We start from the raw sequence: 21,322 nt of genomic DNA on the forward strand, positions 1-21,322 counted from the left end.
CTTCAAAGTCAATACCTTTCTTCTGACTGAATCCTTTCACAACTAGTCGTGCCTTGTATCTTTGTTGTAAGCTATTATTTTCAGTCTTTAATTTATAAACCTACTTAGTCTTGAGAGCTTTCTTCTCTTTAGGCAATTTTACCAAGTCATAGGTGTGGTTCTCAAGTAAGGATCACATCTATTCTTGCATGGCTTTAACCCACTCATTCTTATTCTCATATAGAATAGCTTCTTAGTAAGTTTCTGGCTCTCCCCCGTTAGTAAGCATAACATACTCATGTGCAAGATATTTAGTAGATGGTTGTCACTCTCTAGTGGATCTTCTCAATTGAATCTCAACTAGTGGTGGAGGTGCTTATTCAGTTCAGCATCATCAACTGTAGGTGTATCATCACTGGTATTCTCACCACAATCTTTTTTTTCATCTCCCCCATGATTATCATGAACTACACATGAAGGAATTGGACCCAAACTCTAAGGAATATAAATAGAGGTTTCTAGCTTCTCAATATTATTACCATCATCAAACAATTGGTCTTCAAGAAACATAATATCTCTGCTTCTAATAATCTTCTTGTTCACTAGATCTCATAATCTATATCCAAACTCTTCATGACCATATCCCAAGAAGATACATGCTTTTGCTTTACTATCAAGCTTGGACCTCTCATCTTTAGGAATATGAACAAATGCTTTACACCCAAAGACTCTTAAGTGATTATAAGATATATCTTTTCCTCTCCATACTCTCTCTGGAACATCACCTTTCAGAGGAATTGATGGAGAAAGATTTATCAGATTAATTGTAGTTCTCAAAACCTCCCCCCAAAATGACTTCGGTAACTTGGCGTGGGAAAGCATACACATAATCCTTTCTTCAATGGTTCTATTCATCTTTTCTTCCACACCGTTTTGTTGAGGAGTTTTAGGAACTATTTTCTCAAGCTTGATACCATGGAACCTACAATAATTCTCAAAAGGACCCTTGTACTCGCCACCATTATCTGATCAGATACACTTTAGTTTTCTGCCAGTTTCTCTTTTAACACTGACATAAAACTCCTTGAAAACATTGAGTATCTGGTCTTTAGATTTCAAAACAAAAGCCCACACTTTTCTAGAATGATCATCAATAAAATTAACAAAATAAAGAGCACCTCCAAGAGTTCTAGTTTGCATAGTACAAATATCAGTATGAACTAAATTAATAACATCTTATCTTCTAGATGATAGATTTGTATAAGATGCAACTCTATGTATTTTTCCAACTAAGCAATGATCATAAGATTTAAGAGATGTACCTTGCAACTCTAGTAAGAACTACTTTCTAGCAAGAGTTTGAAGTCCCTTCTCGCTGATATGTCCAAGCCTCTTATGCCAAAGATCTATACTTTCACCTTTTTGAATTGCATTAATCTCTCCTTTGTGTAGCTTAGCTTACATGACATAAAAAGAGTTAAGTTTCTTTCCACTTGCCACAATAAGAGAACCTTTAGTGAATTTCCATTTGCTTTCACCAAAATAGTGTGCAAAGCCCTAATCATCAAGTCTACCTATAGATATCAAGTTAAGACGAATATCTGGAACATGCCTTACATCTTTGAGTATTAATTTGCTCCCAATACTGGTCTCCAAGCAAATATCTCCAATACCCACAATCTTAGATGCACCACTGTTTCCCATTCTGACATTACCAAAATCACCTAAGAAAAATTAGCACCAAACAACCTGGCTCTGATACCACTTGTTGGGAAAAACTTATTAAAGCGGAATATTCTTTTTCCTCTTTGTGTATCAAAATGAGTTCCTCATCAAAATACCAACTTGATATCCAAATGAAAATATCAACTAGCACAGTATAAATAATAGAGCAAAAAATCACTCACATAGTAAGACCAAATCTTTTAAGGTGGAAAACCCAATATGAGAAAAGTCACGGGACCGTAGTCCACCTCAAACTTCCACTATCAATAGTAATGATAACAAGTTTACAATAGGTCTTCTCTAGAATAACTAGAGGATCACAATAATATCAAGATTATAGATCTTGGCTCAAGAATAGCATATCTTCATCATATAGGGTGGATCTCCTCGTAAGAGAATTCTAGGTCTCACAAAGTGGATATAGTAGGAAAATACCTCAGAGAGGGTAAAATGTAGATCAACACCATTAGGATTGTAGAGCTTACTGCAAGATTTCTCCGTATAAAATTTGGGTCAAAACTAACAATGTTTGGCCATCGATCGTCAAACAAAAATCTCAAAAAATCTTACTTTTTCTCTCTATTTCTCTATGCACGCTGCCGCGTACGTTCATTACACCCCACACGCTGCACCAAACCCTTCCTCTTATTTTCTGTCTTCAATTAGTAATTTGGATTCAATGGGTCCAATTGTCCAAGCCCACATATGGGCCGGACCCAACATGCCCGAACTCTCTCGTACACTTGTTAATTGTGCCTCAATACGGATCTTTCTAGGGCATCAGATCTTCTTGCTTGTTCTCTTGCTGCTAAAATAATAGCTTACTCTAACTCGAATATAAGGGAAGGGTAATCTGACTCACTTATATACTAAAGAAGCTTCTTTCGCACTGTTCCATGAGACCAAACCTCAGCAGTTGATAATTATCTCTTCCATTCTGTCTCTTTTCTGTCGAACCCAACTCAAACTTAATAAGCGTTAGGCACAACTAAGAATTAATTTATCACAACTTCCATTAGCGCAGAGTAAAACTGCACAGGAATCTTTCGAGCACCCCGAAGGACTTGCTCATTAACCGCCGGACTTGTTATTGAAAGAGCTGATCTTCCTTTTTATTCTATATGTTGGACAACTTCTTTCTGTCCAGCTTAGCTTACCACTGACACCGCTGCGGATTAAGTAAGATCTTCTTCTATTCACGATGAAACTGGAACAAAAAGAGAGACTCGGTAGAGGAGACTCGTAACACACACAAGCTATAGTAATAACTATCGTTCTTATTTGTTCTCACTTATATAACGTTCATTATTATATGCTCTTGTTCCGTCACGAGATATATTATATGCTCTTGTTTCTTGTTCTTGTTTCTGCTGCTGACAATGCTCGAACGTAACTGGAACTTGAGACTTCCATTCTCCCTTCGGAGCTTGCGGATGACCTTACTTTAGCCTATTCTTTACCGAATCTATACTATACTTGTTCTTTTGCCGACCTTACCTCTCCTTTAAGTTCTGAACCACTGTTTGCTGATTACTTTTGCACCTCTGATTCTGAAAACAATGAAAGTAAAGCCTTAGATACAAGCACAATTACCTCTCTAAACCGACCCGAACCCAACCTTTTATTTCGCACTCGAACTTGACTTTCTTTTCCACTTGCAGCTGACGAAACAAGCAAATCATATCCTTATCTTTCACTGTAAACTACTTTCCCTTTAGCCGAGTTAACAAATACTTCTCTTTTGAGATCCGAGTCAACTAATACTGACGTTGCTTATTTGCTTCTTGTTCTTGTTCCGTAGCTTGTTTAAACTTCTTTTTGGATTTATGATATGTAAGATATTAACCCCCCAGATTACTGCTGGCTCAAGGCACCCCGAAAGGAAGCTGCTAACATTATTACCTCAGAAGTAAGCTAAGGCACCAAAGGCTTTGTTGAGTTAAGTGAGTGTAAAGTCAGAAGGGCAGTTGTGTTACTATGTTGTATATGTAGTATAAAGCTCTCTTCTTACTCAATTTCTATTCATTTCCATTCTATTCCTTAGAATAAGCCGTTGTGCACTTTCGGGGTACGCCTATAATATGAGTTTTGGAAGCTTCCAGTCAGCAGTAAGCAATAAGACGTTAGCAGACCTGTTACTTTGTTATATTAGTTGTCTAGTAGGTTAGCAGACCTGTTGGTGGTTATATTAGTCAGTTATCTAGTTGTCGTTGAGATTCAATTCTCTTCAACAAGCTACGGGAAGGGAACAACCTCTATAAGAATGAACTCTATAAGGGGAACAACCTCTATAAGAATGGAACTAAGAATTGCCCTTAATAGGTCTAAGTCACTACTACGTTGCTTGTCCAGTTGCTTGGAGCTTGGCATTACCGCTTCCTCACCTGCTTCAAATCAAGTAATCAAACAGCTTACTGCTTACAGCTGGACAGCGCCAGTACTAACTCAAAAGAAGGGAGTAAAGGGACAAGAAAGGGTGAGAAGTGAAGTACTCTACTCTAGTGTTTGGTGAGGCCACAAAGGGTGAGGCTGCCACTCAATATGATTCTCTCGTAGCCAAAAACTTGGATTCAACCTGTTTTCGGGAGCTCAACTCAATTCTGCGGACCACTACTCGCTTAAAAGCCGGTAAGATATTCTTTCCCATAACTATCCTTTCGAACATAAGTTACTCACAAAGATTCATATATGTATTACTCTCCAAGTTAGCGAGTTAACTTTCTGCCTCTGATCCTTATCCAACGGAATTAAATGGAATCACAATCAAATAGAACACCAAGATATACTTGGAAAACTCTTTCAAAGTGAAGGGTAAAAACCACGGGGCAAACTAGAGATAATCCACTATGAGATTAATGAATATACAAATCTCAATCTCTTGCCCTAAACTCTAGCAACAATCACAAGAGAATAACTGGGATACAAGGATCACGTCACTGCCTACAATATCTAAAACCTCCCCAAGTAATCACAGTAAGAGTCTACTATAGATTTGATCTAACCAGATATGAGAACACTGCTAGATGATTGAAAACAGCCTCTCTGCGTTGTCCTCATCTTCTTCCCTTTCTTTCTCTTCCTTTTCTGCCTTGTTTTCTTCATTTTCTTTGGAATCCCATGGCTGTTTTCTTCTCCCACGTTGCTGCCCTATTTATGCCTTTTTCTACCTCCAAAACGCAGCCACCACACCCCCCCAATAGTAATTAGGGTTAGGTTAAGAGGGGGTGAGCTATAAGCTGCCCAAGCCCACTATGAGCTGAATTTGTGGGCTGCCAGCCCAACAACCTCCCCCTTCAGCCCATAAAGGAGGCTGTCCCATGACTCCTCAATGTGAAGCCATGCCGACCAATTGTCAGCATATCTCCTGTCTTTATTTTGGTAAAGTTTTTGTCAACATGTCTGCTCCGTTGTCATCTGTGTGAATTTTCTGAACCTACAACTATTTCTCTTCAAATACATTTCGAATCCAATGGTATCTGACAACTATATGCTTTGACTTTGAATGAAACATTGGGTTCTAACACAAATGGATGACACTCTGACTATTACAATGCACCACATAATTTTTCTATTTCAGCTCAAATTCTTGTAACAATTCTTTCATTCATAATATTTCTTTGCATACCTCTATAACAGCAATATATTTTGCTTCTGTGGTGGAGAGAGCAATACACCTTTGCAACTTGGATTGCCATGACACAGCTCCCCTTGTAAAAGTAAGTACATAACCCGAAGTAGACTTTCTCGTATCTATATCTCTTGCCATATCTGCATCTATATAACCTGTCAACACATGTGGTCCACCTCCAAAGCTTAAACAAACCTTAGAGCTCCCTCTAAAATATCGAAAAATCCACTTCACTACTGCCCAGTGCTCTTTGCCTGGATTTGCAAGAAATCTGCTAGTAACATCAACTACATATGCGATGTCTGGCCTCGTACATACCATTGCATATATTAAACTTCCAACTGTTGAAGCATAAGGAACCTTTTGCATTTTCTCCTTCTCCTCATTACTTGACGGACTCTATTCTAAGCACAACTTGAAGTGACCTACAAGAGGAGAACCAACTAGCTTTGCATTCCTCATACTGAATCTTTCTAATATCTTCTCGATGTATTTCTCTTGTGACAACCAAATCTTCTTATTTTTCTTGTCACGGGAAATCTGCAAACCTAGTATTTGCTTTGCTGGCCCTATGTCCTTCATTGCAAAAGACTCACTTAACTCCTTCATCAATCTATCAATTTTAGACATGTCTTTCCTAAGAATAAGCATGTCATCAATATAAAATAAGATAATAATAAAATCCTCACCAAACCATTTGATGTACACATAATGATCTGAAGCCGTTCTTTTGTATTCATTTTCTATCATAAATGAATTAAACTTTCTGTACCATTATCTTGGAGCTTGCTTTAGCCCATACAAGCTCTTCTTTAATTTGCAGACAAAGTTTTCTTTACCTTTAACTTTGAAGCCTTCTAGTTGCTCCATATAAATTTTCTCCTCCAAATCCCATTGAAGGAAAGTTGTCTTCATATCCAACTGCTAAACCTCCAAGTCCTGGCTAGCAGCAATACCAAGAGCAACACGAATAGAAGACATTTTAACAACTAGAGAAAAAATCTCTTCAAAGTCAATACCTTTCTTTTGACCAAAGCCTTTCACAACCAATCTAGCTTTGTACTTTGGTTGAGAACAATATTCTTGAGTCTTCAACCCGAAAACTCACTTGTTCTTCAAGGCCTTCATTTCATTTAGTAGTAGCACCAAATCATAAGTGTGGTTATTCTGAAGAGCATCAATCTCTTCCTGCATAGCAACTAACCACTTCTCTTTCTGCTCACTTTCAACTGCTTCCTGGTAACTCTCTGGTTCACTTGCATCAGCAAGCATCACATACTAATATGTAGAGTATCTTATGGTTGACGTTGTCTAGAAAATCTTCTCAACTGAGGTTCTACGGGAAGTTGTTATTCAACTTCTTCTTGCTCAACATATCCTACAGGTAGATCAACATCAGGCTCTACACCATCTTCCCGCACATCTCCCCCATCACCCAGATATACTGGTGGAGTAATTGGGTCACAATATGCTAATCCTTCTGTAGAAGTCTTGGCTGGTGGTGCCTTCTTCTTCAAATCATCAAAGGTTTGATCCTCAAATAAGACTACATCTCTGCTTCTAAACACCTTCTGCTTTTCTAAATCCCAAAGCCTGTAACCAAAATGAACATGTACAAATACATTCTTTGATCCTACCATTTAGCTTTGACCTCTCATTATCTAGAACATGTACAAATGCACAACAACCAAACACTCTCAAATGCTTGTAGGAAACATATTTCCCTGACCATACATACTCTGCAACATCACTATCTAGGGCTGTAAATGGTGATAAGTTGATCACATCAACTGCAGTCCTCAAAGCCTCATCCCAAAACCTTTTGGGTAGCTTGGCCTGTGAAAGCATACATCTGATCTTTTCCATGATGGTGCGATTCATCCTCTCTGCAATTGTATTATGCTAAGGTGTACCAGGAACTATTATCTCATGTTAGATCCCATGTGACCTACAATAATTATTAAATAATCATGTATACTCACCACTATTATCTAATCTTATGCATTTCAATTGCCTTTCTGTCTCCCTATCAACCCTGGCATGAAACTCTTTGAAGACATTAATCACCTGATCGTTAGTCTTCAAAGCATAGGCCCAAACTTTCTTGAAAAAATCATCTATAAAAGGGACAAAATAAAGTGCACAACTTATACCAAGAACATCAACGGATCCACCAAGAATTTTTGTCCTCAAAGGACCACATACATCTGTATAAACACGGTCTAAGGCATGCATTTTTTTAGACAAAGCAGGACTAGCAAATGAAACTCTATATTGTTTACCTACCAAACAATCGATACAAGGGTTCAGATGTATACCTTTGAGATCTGGTAATACCTCTCTCTTGGAAAGAGCTTGCAACCCCTTCTCGATCATGTGTCCCAATTGCCAATGCCACAACTCCATGCTGAAGTCTTTTTTTTATAGCATTTAATTATTCACCAGAAGCTTTAGCCTACAACCTGTACAAAGTATGACATTTATTTCCATTAGATATAACAAGAGAACCCTTAATGAGTTTTTATTGCCTTTTGTGAAATATGCTATCATAGTCTTTATCATCTAGCCTTCCAACTGAAATTAAATTCAGCCTCAAGTCAACCACATGCCTCACATCCTTAAGCGCCAACTTGTAGCCAAGGTTGGTCTTTAAATGGATATCACCGATGCCTATAATGTCTGCTGTGTCATAGTTGCCCATCTTGACAACACCAAAATTTTCAAACCTGTATATAGCAAAAAACTCCCTCCGTGGTGTAGCATGATACGAAGCACCTGTGTCAATCACCCACTCAAGATCCTGACATACAGAAGAAAAAATATCATCAAAAGGAGACAAAATCGAATAATCACTACCATGCATTGTAGTTGTGATATTATCGTTTGACTCTATAGACTCCACTTTTTTTCCCTTTTTCTTGCTCTTCTTAGGTTGCTTACATTGGTTCTTGTAATGTCCTTTCTCACCACAATTATAGCAAATAATATCTTTTCTTAATCTTGACTTGCTTCTACCCATGCGTGAACTGCTTCTAGACTTTGACATTCCTATGTTCTCTGAGATAAGCGCTTGTGAAACATTATGATATGTTGTCGAACTCTTTCTTCTTAACTCCTCATTCAACAAACTACTTGTTACTTGACTCATAGTGACAACACCATCTGGTGCAGAATTACTGAGGGAAACCATCAGTGTCTCCCAACTTTCTGATAATGAACTGAGAAGTAACAATGCCTGCAACTTATCATCATGAGATATTTTAATAGAGGATAACTGGTTAGTAATACTTTGCATTTCATTCAAATGTTCAGCAATAGAAGCACCTTCTCTATATTTTAGGTTCACAAGTTTTATGATCAAAAAAGTTTTGTTGCTAGTTGTTTTTCTTTCATAGAGACTTTCCAACTTTTTCCAAAGAGAATATGTAGAAATTTCAGTAGAAACATGGTGAACGACACTATCATCAAGCCACTATCGAATAAATCCAATTGTTTTTCGATCTAACATCTTCTACTCATCATCTGTCATAGTTGTGGGTTTTGCACTATCCCCCTGCAAAGGTCCATACAAATCTTTGCAATACAAAATATCTTTCATTCTTGGTTTCCACATCATCCAATTGTTTCCATTTAAACTAATCACATGAGAAACATTACTGGCCTCCATGTTCAAATACAAAATTTAAATCACCAAAACCCTTGCTCTGATACTAGTTGATAGGGATATAAATAGGAATAACCTTTGTATATGAACAAATACTAGAAGACCATAATACGCAGCGAAATTAAATGGAACCACAATCAAATAAAACACCAAGATATACGTGGAAAACCCATTCAATGTGAAGGGTAAAAACCACGGGGCAAACTAGAGATAATCCACTATGAGAATAATGAATATACAAATCTTAATCTCTTGCCCTAAACCCTAGCAACAATCACAAGAGAATAACTGAGATATAAGGATCACGTCACTGCCTACATTATCTATAACCTCCCCAAGTTATCATAACAAGAGTCTACTATAGATTTGATCTAACCTGAGATGAGAACACTACTAGATGATTGAGAATAACCTCTCTACGTTGTCCTTTTCTTCTTCCCTTTCTTTCTCTTTCTTTTCTGTCTTGTTTTCTTCATTTTCTTTAGAATCCCGTGGCTATTTTCTTCTCCCACATTGCTGCCCTATTTATGTCTTTTTCTACCTCCAAAACGTAACCACCACACCCCCCTAATGTTAATTAGGGTTAGGTTAAGAGGGGGTGAGATGTAGGCTGCCCAAGCCCACTATGGGCTGAATTTGTGGGCTGCCTGCCCAACAACCTCGCCCTTCAGCCTATAAAGGTGGTTGTCCCATGAATCCTCAATGTGAAGCCATGCCGACCAGTTATCAGGCATATCTCCTATCTTTCTTTTGGTAAAGTTTTTGTTAACATGTCTGCTCCGTTGTCATCTGCGTGAATTTTCTGAAGCTACAATTGTTTATGTTCAATTACATTTTGAATCCAATGGTATCTGACATCTATATGCTTTGACTTGGAATGAAACATTTGGTTCTTACACAAATAGATGACACTCTAACTATCATAATGCACCACATAATTTTCCTATTTCAGCCTCAATTCTTGTAAGAATTCTTCCATCTATAACATTTCCTTGCATACCTCTATAGCAGCAATATATTATGCTTATGTGGTGGAGAAAGCAATACACCTTTGCAACCTGGATTGTCATGAGACAGCTCCCCCTGCAAAAGTAAATACATAACCTGAAGTAGACTTTCTCGTATCTATATCTCTTGCCATATCTACATCTGTGTAACCTGTCAACACATTTGGTGCACCTCCAAAGCTTAAACAAACCTTAGAGCTCCCTCTAAGATATCTAAAAATCCACTTCATTGCTGCCTAGTGCTCTTTGCCAGGATTTGCAAGAAATCTGTTAGTAACTTCAACTGCATATGCGATGTCTGGCCTCGTACATACCATTGCATACATTAAACTTCCAACTACTGAAGCATAAGGATCCTTTTGCATTTTCTCCTTCTCATCACTTGACGGACTCTGTTCTGAGCACAACTTGAAGTGACCTACAAGAGGAGATCCAACTGGCTTTGCATTGCTCATACTGAATCATTCTAATATCTTCTCGATGTATTTCTCCTATGATAACTAAATCTTCTTATTTTTCCTGTCACGGGAAATCTGTAAAACTAATATTTGCTTTGCTTGGCCCTATGTCCTTCATTGTAAAAGACTCACTTAGCTCCTTCAATCTATCAATTTTAGATATATCTTTCCCAAGAATAAGCATGTCATCAACATAAAGTAAGAGAATAATAAAATCCTCATCAAACCATTTGATGTACACACAATAATTTGAAGTCGTTATTTTGTATCCATTTTCTATCATAAATGAATCAAACTTTCTGTACCATTGTCTTAGAGCTTGCTTTAGCCCATACAAGCTCTTCTTCAATTTGCAGACAAAGTTCTCTTTACCTTTAACTTTGAAGCCTTCTGGTTGCTCCATATAAATTTTCTACTCCAAATCCCAATGAAGGAAAGCTGTCTTCACATCTAACTACTCAACCTCCAAGTCCTGGCTAGCAGTAACACCAAGAGCAACACGAATAGAAGACATTTTAACAACAGGAGAAAAAATCTCTTCAAAGTCAATACCTTTTTTTTAACCAAAGCTTTTCACAACCAATCTAGCTTTGTACTTTGGTTGAGAACAATATTCTTGAGTCTTCAACCTGAAAACCCACTTGTTCTTCAAAGCCTTCATTCTATTTGGTAGTAGCACCAAATTATAAGTGTGGTTCTTTTGAAGAGCATACATCTCTTCCTACATAGCAACTAACCACTTCTCTTTCTGCTCACTTTCAACTGCTTCCTGGTAACTCTCTAGTTCACCTGCATCAGCAAGCATCACATACTCATATGTAGAGTATCTTCTGGAAGGTTGACGTTGTCTAGAAGATCTTCTCAACTGAGGTTCTGCGGGAGGTTGCTCTCCAACTTCTTCTTGCTCAACATGTCATGCAGGTAGATCAATATCAGGCTCTACACTATCTTCCTGCACATCTCCCCCATCACCCTGATATATTGGAGGAGTAATTGGGTCACAATCTGCTAATCCTTCTATAGAAGTCTTGGCTGGTGCCTTCTTCTTCAAATCCTCAAAGGTTTGATCCTCAAAGAAGACTACATCTCTGCTTCTAAATACCTTCTGCTTTTCTGGATCCCAAAGCCTGTAACCAAAATGATCATGTGAGTAACCAAGAAAAATACATTCTTTAGTCTTACCATCTTGCTTGGACCTCTCATTATCTGGAACATGTGCAAATGCACGATAACCAAACACTCTCAAATGCTTGTAGGAAATATCTTTCCCTAACCATACATGCTCTGCAACATCACCATCTAGGGCTGTACATGGTGATAAGTTGATCACATCAACTGTAGTCCTCAAAGCCTCATCCCAAAACCTTTTGGGTAGCATTGCTTGTGAAAGCATACATCTGATCTTTTCCATGATAGTGCGATTTATCATCTCTGCAATTGCATTATGCTGAGGTGTACCAGGAACTATCATCTCATGTTGGATCCTATGTGACCTACAATAATCATTAAATAGTCATGTATACTCACCACCTGATCTTATGCATTTCAATTGCCTTTTTGTCTCCCTTTCAACCCTGGCATGAAACTCTTTGATGACATTAATCACCTGATCTTTAGTCTTCAAAGCATAGACCCAAACTTTCCTGGAAAAATCATCAATAAAAGTGAGAAAATAAAGTGCACCACTTATACCAAGAACATCAACAGATCCACCATGAGTTTTTGTCCTTAAAGGACCATATACATCTGTATAAACATGGTATAAGGCATGCATTTTTCTAGACAAAGCAGGACTAGCAAATGAAACTCTATGTTGTTTACCTATCAAACAATCGATACAATGGTTCAGATGTATACCTCTGAGGTCTGGTAATACCTCTCTCTTAGAAAGAGCTTGCAGCTCCTTCTAGCTCATGTGTCCCAGTCGCCTATGCCACAACTCCATGCTGAAGTCTTTTTCTGTAGCATTTAATTGTTCATCATAAGCTTTAGCCTACAACCTGTACAAAGTATGACATTTCTTTCTATTAGCTATAACAAGAGAACCCTTACTGAGCTTCCATTGCCCTTTGTGAAATCTGCTATCATAGTCTTCATCATCTTGCCTTCCAACTGAAATTAAATTCAGCCTCAAGTCAATCACATGCCTCACATCCTTAAGCACTAACTTGCAGCCAAGGTTGGTCTTTAAATGGATATCACCCATGCTTATAATGTTTGTTGTGCCATAGTTGCCCATCTTGACAACACCAAAATTTCCAGACCTGTATGTAGCAAAAAACTCACTCCGTGGTGTAGCATTATAAGAAGCACCTGTGTCAATCACCCACTCAAGATCCTAACATACACAAGAAAAAATATCATCAGAATGAGACAAAATCAAATAATCACCACCATGTATTGTAGCTGTGATATTATCTTTTGACTTTATAGACTCCACTTCTTTTCCCTTTTTCTTGCTCTTCTTAGGTTGCTTACATTGGTTCTTGTAATGTCCTTTCTCGCCATAATTATAGCAAATAATATCTTTTCTTAATCTTGACTTACTTCTACCCTTGGGTGAACTGCTTCTAGACTTTGACTTTCCTCTATTCTCTGAGATAAGTGCTTGTGAATTATTCTGAGATGTTGTCGAACTCTTTCTTCTTAACTCCTTATTCAACAAACTACTTGTTACTTGACTCATAGTGACAATACCATCTAGTGCAGAATTACTGAGGGAAACCACCAGTGTTTCTCAACTTTCTGGTAATGAACTGAGAAGTAACAATGCTTGCAACTCATCATCAAGAGACATTTTCATAGAGGATACCTGGTTAGTAATACTTTGCATTTCATTCAAATGTTCAGCAATAGAAGCACCTTCTCTATATTTTAGGTTCATAAGTTTTCTGATCAAAAAAGCTTTGTTGCTAGTTGTTTTTCTTTCATAGAGACTTTCCAACTTTTTCCAAAGAGAATATGCAGAGATTTCAGTAGAAACATGGTGAAAGACACTATCATCAAGCCACTGTCGAATAAATCCAATTGTTTTTCGATCTAACCTCTTCCACTCATCATCTGTCATAGTTGTGGGTTTTACACTATCCCCCTGCAAAGGTTCATACAAATCTTTGCAATACAAGAGATCTTCCATTCTTGGTTTCCATATCATCCAATTTTTTCCATTTAAACTAATCACGCGAGAAACATTACTGGCCTTCATGTTCAAATACAAAATTTAAATCACCAAAACCCTTGCTTTGATACCAGTTGATGGGGATATAAATAGGAATAACCTTTGTATATGAACAAATACTAGAAGACCATAATATGCACCGAAATTAAATGGAACCACAATCAAATAGAACACCAAGATATACGTGGAAAACCCCTTCAATGTGAAGGGTAAAAACCACGGGGTAAACTAAAGATAATCCACTTTGAGAATAATGAATATACAAATCTTAATCTCTTGCCCTAAACCCTAGCAACAATCACAAGAGAATAATTGGGATACAAGGATCACGTCACTGCCTACAATATCTAAAACCTCCCCAAGTAATCACAGCAATAGTTTACTATAGATTTGATCTAACCTGAGATGAGAACACTACTAGATGATTGAGAACAGCCTCTCTGCGTTGTCCTTATCTTCTTCCCTTTTTTTCTTTTCCTTTTCTGCTTTGTTTTTTTCCTTTTCTTTGGAATCACGTGGCTATTTTCTTCTCCCACGTTGCTGCCCTATTTATGCCTTTTTTCTGCCTCCAAAACGTAGCCACCACACCCCCCTAATGTTAATTAGGGTTAGGTTAAGAGGGGGTGGGTTGTAGGCTGCCCAAGCCCACTATGGGCTGAATTTGTGGGCTGCCAACCCAACATGGATTCCATCGCTTCATATCAATAGGAATATGCTTACCTTGTGGCTTCAAAACTCCATACTTGTCTTTTGCCGACCTCTTCTTTAAGTTCTGATCTCACTTATGATCTTTATCTTTATGATGATCTATCTTCGACTCTTTATTCTTTACCCGATAGAGCTTCTTCTCTCGGCGCTAACACACATCTATCTTCTGCTTTAGCCTATAATTTCAAGTTGTATACTCAGAATAGGAATGGCTTACATTTGGTCTCCTAATATGAGAAAGTGAGAATGGAATTGTAGTTAAGAGCATGGCGGTTGGCTAGAAGGATTATAGTACAGGGTTGGTTAAGAGCACCTTACGCTAAGGACAACTGGATATCGATCTCCTTCCTCTCCTTGGTTAACCCAATTGTATAATACCTAGCTCATGATTCTGTTTCAAGACTTTGCGCGGAGGAAGTCAATTCTCAATCGTACCTTAGTGCGGGCGGAAGAAAGGTTGATTCAATAACGGTTATTATTAAATATCTTATTTAATAATAGCGTAACCGTTCTTATTAAGATTCATAATTCATTATCATGAATTTCTTCATTTATTATGGTTTAAATGATTTCAATTTCTTATTCTTTATGCATGAAACCGTTATTATTAAATTAAATATTTAATATCATTAAGTTCTTCATTATGGTCCAAACGTTACAAATTTGAATTAATTCTTGAACGTTATGAGTTGGTGATGATAAATGTTCTTAATGGGAGAACATCTATATATACATGAGGATTTTGGTCCCTTGGCTCAATCATCTCTTTGAAGCAAAAGGCTTTCCTACACCATCTAAAGCAAGAGTTCTGAGCCGAGAAGAACCAAAGTTCTAGAAGAAATCTCTGCAGAAATTCTTGGCGACAATGGCTGGAGGTACGCTATTTCGTTTCCGCAATAGTTTTATTGTGTTTCTATTACAATGATTTAGAAACACAAGTTGGCTTCATTAAAATTTCTTACATTTAGTATCAGAGCCGAATGACCTCTGCCTTGATATGAAAAAGTTTTCATTTTTATGCCATGAAAATGATTTGATTTTGGTTTCTTCTGGGAAACTTCTTAATATATTTTATTGAAAATCATGAGGAAATATCATTTTCAACATTTTAGTTGGTAAAATGCTCATATTATGTATGCATATTTAGTTATATTAATTATGTTTATGAGCAATTTTTTTATGTTTAAAATGTCTAGTGATCCATATAATCTTAATTAATTAAGAATTAGCTACAACATCCTTAATTAATTAAAATTATATAAAAAGTTAAAATAAGGATCACATAAGTAATTAGACATCATATTGTGATTGATTATATTTTGTATAATAATTGTTATTCCACAGGATCTTTTTTTATATTTAATATAATTAATCAGGATAAAATATCATATTATTTTCATAATTTACCCACAGGGATTATGAATTGGAATATAATTTGATAGTTTTATCATAAAGACCATATGAATCTATTTGAATTAAGAATTTAGCCCACAGGCAATTTTTATGTCATGAGATTCATATTTTTGGCATGTTTCACATTGGTAAAACATGTAATTTAGTCTATTAAGCTTCAAATTTTGACATAAGCATGTTTGATTTTATGCAGTTTCTCAAACTGTTAATTTCTCTGATATTCGATGTGATATTCCCGAACTTAGTGGTGATAACTATAAGATATGGAAGGAGAGGGTTCTCCTCCATTTAGGGTGGATGGATATTGATTATGCTATTAGAAAAGACGAACCACCTATAGTCACTGATACCAGCACTCTAACTGAGATCGCGTTATATGAGCGATGGGAGCGATCCAATCGGCTCAGCGTGATGTTTATCAAAACTAAGATAACTGCTGGCATACGTGGTTCTGTTGACCAGCATGAAAATGTCCGAGACTTGCTAAAGGCTATCGATGAACAATTCATCACTTCGGATAAGGCACTAGCAAGCACCCTTATAATGAAATTTTCATCCCTTAGACTCACCAACATAAAGGGTGTGTGCGTGAGCACATAATGCAAATGTGAGATATTACGGCTCAACTTAAGAAACTTGAGGTTAATATGTCAGAATCCTTCCTGGTACACTATATTTTGAACACCCTTCCACCTCAATATAGCCATTTTAAAATTTCATACAATACACATAAGGACAAATGGTCAATTAATGAATTAATGACCATGTGTGTTCAAGAAGAAGAGAGGCTAGTAATGGAATTGGGTGAGAGTGCATTGATGGTAACCACTCGAGGGAAGAACAAAACTGACAAACATCAAGCCAATCAAAAAGCTTATCAGTAGAGAAAAGGTAAAATACCACCCCAAGCTGATATCAAGAAAGAAGCAAGGTGTTTCTTTTGTAGAAGAAAGGGACACATGAAGAAGGAATGTACGAAATTCCAGCAATGGCTTGAAAAGAAAGGTAAACCAACCTCATATGTATGTTATGAATCTAATATGGTCAATGTTAATATTAACACCTAGTGGATTGACTCTGGATCAACAATCCATATTTCAAACTCTTTGCAGGGTATGCAAAACCTAAGGAAGCCAGTGGGAAGTGAGCAAAGCATCTTATCAGGAAATAAGATGGGCTCACATGTGGAAGCAATTGGAACATGCATTTTAACTTTAAGTAGTGGTTTTGTTTTAAAATTAGAAAGAACCTTTTATGTACCAAGTTTCTCACGAAACTTAATTTCTGTTTCCAAACTCGTACCATTTGGATATTCCTTTAATTTTAAAGACACATCATTTCATTTATTATATAAATCTGATTGTGTTAGGAATGGTATTTTGTCTGACGGTCTTTACCGTATTTTATTACAAAATGATAATACTCAAGGTTCAATGCATGTTCACGCTGGCATTAAGAGGTGTAATATTAATGAGGACTCCTCTATATTATGGCATCGGAGATTAGGACATATCTCTATAGAGAGAATTAAAAGATTAGTTAAAGATGAGGTACTTAGTACTCTTGATTTTACTAATTTTAAGACTTGTGTGGACTGTATTAAAGGAAAACAGACCAATAAATCCAAAAGGGGTGCTAATAGGAGTTCAGACTCATTAGAAATAATTCATACTGATATATGTTGTCCAAACATGGACATACATGGTCAGAAATACTTCATCTCCTTTATAGATGATTACTCACGATATATGTATATATATTTGCTTCATAATAAAAATGAAGCATTGGATGCCTTCAAAGTCTTTAAGGCTGAAGTTGAGAACCAATGTGGTAAGCAAATTAAAATTGTGAAATCAGATAGGGGTGGAGAATATTATGGTAGATATACTGAAAATGGACAAGCACCTGGTCCTTTTGCTAAGTTTCTTCAAGAACATGGGATTATTGCCCAATACACTATGCCTGGTTCTCCAGACTAGAATGGTGTTGTAGAAAAAAAAACCGAACATTATTGGACATGGTGCGGAGTATGCTTAGCAACTCCAATCTTCCTAAGTTCTTGTGGACTGAAGCATTAAAAACGGTTGTGTATATATTAAACCGAGTTCCAACCAAGGTTGTCCAAAAGACACCATTTGAACTATGGAAAGGTTGGAAACAGAGTTTGCAACATATGCGCGTTTGGGGATGTCCGTCTGAAGTTAGGATATATAATCCACAAGAGAAGAAACTGGACCCGAGGACTGTTAGTGGGTATTTCATTGGATATGCCGAAAAGTCCAAAGGTTACAGGTTCTATTGTCCATCTTACACAACTAGGATTGTGGAATCAAGAAACGCTAAATTTCTTGAGGATGATGTGATTAGTGGGAGCGATCATTTCAGGAACATAGTTTCTGCACATGATCATATAGAATCTTAACCTTCCACATCAAATGATAGATTGGTTATAGTTCATAGCACTCCTCAAGTGCAAACTAGTGCTGAATAATCAATCATTGAAATTCCACAAGTTGTTGATAATATTCTAATAGATCAAGCAGTTCAGGAATTACAACAAGCTCCTGAACAACTAGTTGAACCATAAGTTCCTCAAGGAACCTTTGGTACAACATTAAGAAGATCTACTAGAAATAAAAGATCAGCAATTCCTGGTGATTATGTTGTATATCTACAAGAATTTGACTATAATATTGGAGCCAAAAATGATCCTGAAACATTTTCACATGCCATGAGTTGTAAAAAGTCAAATTTGTGGCATGATGCTATGAAAGAAGAGATGAATTCCATGATGAGCAATGGAGTCGAGATCTTGTAGAGTTGCCTAATGAAGCAAAGGTCATTGGTTGCAAATGGGTCTTTAAAACTAAGAAAGATTCGTTAGGCAACATTGAGAGATACAAGGCAAGACTTGTTGCAAAGGGATTTACTAAAAAAGAGGGAATCGATTATACAGAGACATTTTCTCTTGTATCTAAGAAAGATTCTCTGCGTATTATTTTAGCATTAGTTGCTCATTTTGACCTTGAGTTGCAACAAATGGATGTGAAAACAGCATTTCTTAATGGAGATCTAGAGGAAGAGGTTTATATGAAACAACCTGAAGGTTTCTCCTCTAGTGTTGGTGAGCACTTGGTTTGCAAGCTTAGGAAGTCTATATACGGCTTAAAACAAGCCTCCCGCGAATGGTATTTTAAATTTCATGAAGTGATTTCTTCATTCGGACTTGTTGAAAATCTCATGGATCAATGCATATACCAAAAGGTTAGTGGGAGTAAAATATGCTTCCTTGTTTTATATGTAGATGATATTTTGCTTGCAACTAATGATAAGGATTTGCTGCATGAGGTGAAACAATTTCTTTCTAAAAATTTTGACATGAAGGATATGGGTGAAGCATCTTATGTCCTTGGCATTAAGATCTATAGAGATAGACCTCGAGGCATTTTAGGTCTATCACAAGAAACCTATATTGATAAACTTTTAGAAAGATTTCGAATGAAGGATTGTTTACCAAGTGTTGCTCCCATTATGAAAGGTGATAGGTTCAATTTGAACCAATGCCCAAAGAACAATTTTGAAAGGGAATCAATGAAAAACATCCCATATGCTTCTGTCGTAGGAAGCCTTATGTATGCTCAGGTCTGTACTAGACCTGATATTGCATTTATTGTGGGGATGCTAGGTCGATATCAAAGTAATCCAGGTATGGACCACTAGAGAGCTGCAAATAAAGTGATGAGGTATCTACAAGGAACCAAAGATTACATGCTTATGTATAGACATACAAACAATCTGGATGTGATTGGTTACTCAGATTCAGACTTCGCCGATTGTGTTGATTCTCGTAAATTAACATCAGGATATATTTTTATAATGGCCGGTGGAGCTATTTCTTGGAGAAGCGCTAAGCAGACCTTGACTGCTACTTCTACCATGGAAGCTGAGTTTGTCTCCTGCTTTGAGGCTACTTCACATGGTGTATGGCTTAAGAGTTTTATTTCTGGGCTTAGAATCATGGATTCTATTTCTAGGCCATTAAGAATTTTCTGTGATAATTCAGTTGTTGTCTTTATGGCTAAAAACAATAAAAGTAGAAGTCGAAGTAAACACATTGACATTAAGTATTTAGCCATAAGAGAACGTGTAAAAGAAAAGAAAGTGGTCATTGAGCACATTAGCACTGAATTGATGATTGCTGATCCTTTGACTAAAGGCATGCCACCTCTAAAATTCAAGGATCATGTAAAGAAAATTGGACTTAGTTCCACTTTGTAATGATATTGAAACTATTATATATTGTGAAATTTTCTCATTTATGTGCACATTATTTTGAGAAAATATATTGTTGTTGGACCAAGAATAAACATAAGGTTTATTCATAAAGTAATATTACCACATTAAGATTAAGAAACTAAATACATCGTGATACATGGATGATAATACTCGCTCTTAGAAGACTTATCGCTATGATTCATGTATTTATTTCTTAAGAAAGTTGTTCGAGAAAGATTAATTCAAATTATTAAGATAAACGTATGGACCAAATGGGAGAATATAACGGTTATTATTAAATATCTTATTTAATAATAACGTAACCGTTCTTATTAAGATTCATAATTCATTATCATGAATTTCTTCATTTATTATGGTTTAAATGATTTCAGTTTCTTATTCTTTATGCATGAAACCGTTATTATTAAATTAAATATTTAATATCATTAAGTTCTTCATTATGGTCCAAACGTTACAAATTTGAATTAATTCTTGAACGTTATAAGTTGGTGATGATAAATATTCTTGATGGGAGAACATCTATATATACATGAGGATTTTGGTCCCTTGGCTCAATCATCTCTTTGAAGCGAAAGGCTTTCCTACACCATCTAAAGCGAGAGTTCTGAGCCGAGAAGAACCAAAGTTCAAGAAGAAATCTCTGCAGAAATTCTTGGCAACAATGGCTGGAGGTACGCTATTTCGTTTACGCATTAGTTTTATTGTGTTTCTATTACAATGATTTAGAAACACAAGTTGGCTTCATTAAAATTTCTTACATATTCTTATCAGAACCCTGCATTCCAGTCCTCTCTCATAGAACTTTGGCCGATAACTTATCTCGTAGACAAGGAGCGTCAGCCTACTTAACCATGTTGTCGGCCTTAACTGAGGATTCTCTGATTCTATATAGGAGTCTCGAACAGAAAGATACTCGTATCTCGCTGCTGACCACCTTCCTTGGCATTCAAAATTAGATTCCTTACATGATGCAACTCGAACTCCACTCGCACCGCTAACAGGAGCTTAAGAAGTCAGGCAATTATCCAAGTAAGGCTTTCACGCCAGGATTTCTCTAAGTGGAACATAGGATCAACTCTACCACTTACAGCCCGTCCTGTTTTAATCATCGGGCAAAGGTATTTCTGTTCTTTTACTTGTGCGCGTAAGCTTACAACAAGCACCTTCGTAACAACAGCTACTAACGTATTTCTTTAGTTTACAGGCCTTGCGTAGTAGTCCGATTCTTCCCTTAACCGACCGCTGCCACGTGGGTCTATTTTAGGG

The sequence above is a fragment of the Musa acuminata genome, chromosome BXJ3-7 (genome assembly GCF_036884655.1).
Source record: "Musa acuminata AAA Group cultivar baxijiao chromosome BXJ3-7, Cavendish_Baxijiao_AAA, whole genome shotgun sequence".
Classification (NCBI taxonomy): domain Eukaryota; kingdom Viridiplantae; phylum Streptophyta; class Magnoliopsida; order Zingiberales; family Musaceae; genus Musa; species Musa acuminata.